We start from the raw sequence: 3,186 nt of genomic DNA on the forward strand, positions 1-3,186 counted from the left end.
TCTAGTTGTTTAGTGATTAGTACACCCTACGGTCCTGTTGTGAAACTATATAAGGGGTTATCTAAATGTCCCGTGTTGATTGGTGAGAAGAACTTGGAAGCCAATTTTGTAATTCTTGATATGAAGGACTTCGATGTTATTTTGGGAATTGATTGGTTGACAGCCCACAAAGCCGTGTTCCTTTGTTCCTCAAGGAAGATTCAGGCCCATATTTGTGGAAGTCCGGTCTTTGAATTTCAGTGGTGAAAAGAGAAGGGTTTGTAAGAAGGTGCTGTCTCGCACCGATGCAAGTCTATGCCCTAGTGGATGATGCTTCATCTCGAAGGCAAGGGTAAAGTGGAGAAAAGAGTCAATGAAGTCGTGGTTGTCTGCGACTTTGTTGATGTCTTCCCCGATGATCTATCGGGAGTGCCTCCGGACAGGGATGTCGAGTTTTCTATTGATCTCGTCCCCGGTGCCGCCTCCGGTATCTAAAGCTCCGTATAGGATGGCTCCTACCGAGTTGAAAGAGTTGCAAAATCAGTTGAATGAGCTCATTGATAGAGGTTTCGTACAGCCTAGTGTGTCACCTTGGGGAGCTCCGGTCTTGTTTGTCAAAATCAGTTGAATGAGCTCAGTTGAATAAGTTGACTATCAAGAATAGATATCCGCTGCCCAGAATTGATGATCTCTTCGATCAGTTGAAGGGTGCAGTTGTGTTCTCAAAGATTGACTTAAGGTCCGGATATCACCAATTGAAAGTGAAGTCTAGTGATATCTTCAAGACAGCTTTCCGAACGCGGTATGGTCACTACGAGTTTAGAGTCATGCCCTTCGGATTGACCAATGCTCCTGCGGTGTTCATGGACCTCATGAACCGAGTATTTCATGATGTGCTTGATAAGTTTGTGATTGTTTTCATTGATGACATCTTGATCAATTCGAAGAGCGAAGAAGAGCATGCGAGTCATCTAAGTTTCACTTTGCAAAGGTTGCGAGAAAAGAAGTTGTTCGCTAAGTTTAGCAAGTGTGATTTCTGGCTTAAGAGAGTGGTATTCCTTGGTCATGTGGTTTTAGCCGAAGGTATTCGTGTCGATCCTGAAAAGGTCCAAGCTGTGGCTGATTGGGAAAGACCGAAGTCAGTAACGGAAATAAGAAGTTTTCTTGGATTGGCGGGTTGCTACCGAAGGTTTATTGAGAACTTTTCTCGGTTGGCTGCTCCTATGACTATGTTGACCAGGAAAGAAGAAAAGTTTGTTTGGTCTGACGCCTGTGAGAAGAATTTCCAAGAGTTGAAAGATAGATTGACAAGTGCCCCGGTTTTGACTATACCTGATAGTTCCGGTGGTATGACAGTTTATGTGGTAGGTATCTGTCACGTCCTCCCAGCCGGTACCCTATCTGGCATACCCGAGAGTGTGATCCACAGCCCAAAGATCAGGTATCGAGTGATCAACCTCCCACATAAACAATAACATAATCATGAACAATCATAATAAAAGTGCGGAAGATAAACCATAGATCCAATAAAGAAAGAATGAATCATAAATGAATCAGAATAATAGATATAGTCAGAGTGTCAAACAGATAAGTAAAGTGAGGCAAAAATCCCACTCTACAACCAGCGGAAAAGTAGCTCTAAAAGAATAAACTAGACAAAATCTAATCCCAGTAGCAAGTACATTGGGTAACTAAATTGTTCTCCACTTTATAGACAACATCCTTATAAGTGTAAATCTCATAAATGGCACAAGGACGCTTCCACTCAATGGTCGGACTAAGCATCGTAGGGAGCATAACCACTCGCGGGATCTTCAGTGTAATTGTGGTAACCGCAATCACCTTCCCGGAGATATGCCTCTTCGCCTTGCGCTTCTTCATAGGGACCGTCATAGTACTCAAGACTGCAGGATAGTCTAACAAACATTGTACAATAAAGGAATGAGTTTCAAAGAAACTCAAGAAGGCGCTTAAAATCCATAATAACATAAATGGCAGGATTCCGTAACAAACATAAATGCAATATGATATGAGACAAACAATGAATGAATGAATCTAACTCTATGTATGCTGGTCTCTATTGGCAGACATGCTTTAAGTCATAGCACCGTACTTCTTTAGGAAAGTCCACTCACATCCTCAACCATTTAAGATATCTTGGATTCTCTCACGGATCATTTCACCGGTCTTGAGCAGCCGATTGGTAATGGGTCCTTCATCCCTCAGGACAAACCATGGCAGGGGGTTAAGTCAACACACTCTCTCACAACCATTTGGTATAAGTACTGGCGCATGTCAGGGTAAAACCTAGCCAAATGCAAGTCTTCTACTTAGTTACATCAAGTCAGATCCAGATACGTCCATTCCTCGTCCCTGACGATCCTTTCCGGTATCCTTCACACTAGAGTCCTCATAGTCCCTGACTACGGACTCATCAACCCTGTTGGTTATCCACATATGGTAAACGGGAAGCTCTCACGTCCTCTCACGGGTTGGTTACCGGTCTTAAGCGCCGGTGAGCCCAAGTCTAACCATATGCAACCCTACCAATAAATGGCCCCCACAATGTGATTCCTGTCCTCTCACGTGTTGGTTACCGGTCTTGAGCGCCCATGAATCCCCATTGCTACCACGGGTCGTTCGGTCTCAATACCCCTCCGATTAGGGTCTGACATAACAGGACATCCTAGCCAAACACTACTAGACAATCCTAGATATGTCATCCAACGGTTTAGGAAGGTGTCCAGAGGGCATCTCCGGAAACATCCCATAATATTCCCGTAGTAGTCCAAGGACAGAAGTGTCAAAAGGACACCTCTCCTTTCCAAACCATACTTAAGCATACACATGCATCAATTCATATCATCACATATATGGTAACTTCATATATGGAAAGAAATCAATAACTACAATCAACTTGTATATAATTGGTAAGTAAATCATACATGAATCAATTTAAGCAATGCTACTGTAATCAAGGTTATGTAACAGTAGTATATCATTGTAAGAATCTAATTTAGGAAACATGTCAATGATATTCAAATATAGAAACTAGATTCATGCTATCTATGTAATTAAGGAAATAACCATCCTTACCTTTTATAACTCGCAAAGGAATCCTAAGAAATCAAGTAAGATCTTGGCAAACTTGAGAAGGAGGTCCTAAACAAGTATATACAACATATTAGGAAAGATCCCTAACAGAAA

This window comes from Hakea prostrata, unplaced genomic scaffold, assembly GCF_041222555.1.
Source record: "Hakea prostrata isolate BN-2017 unplaced genomic scaffold, UWA_Hpros_2 contig_91, whole genome shotgun sequence".
NCBI classification, from domain to species: domain Eukaryota; kingdom Viridiplantae; phylum Streptophyta; class Magnoliopsida; order Proteales; family Proteaceae; genus Hakea; species Hakea prostrata.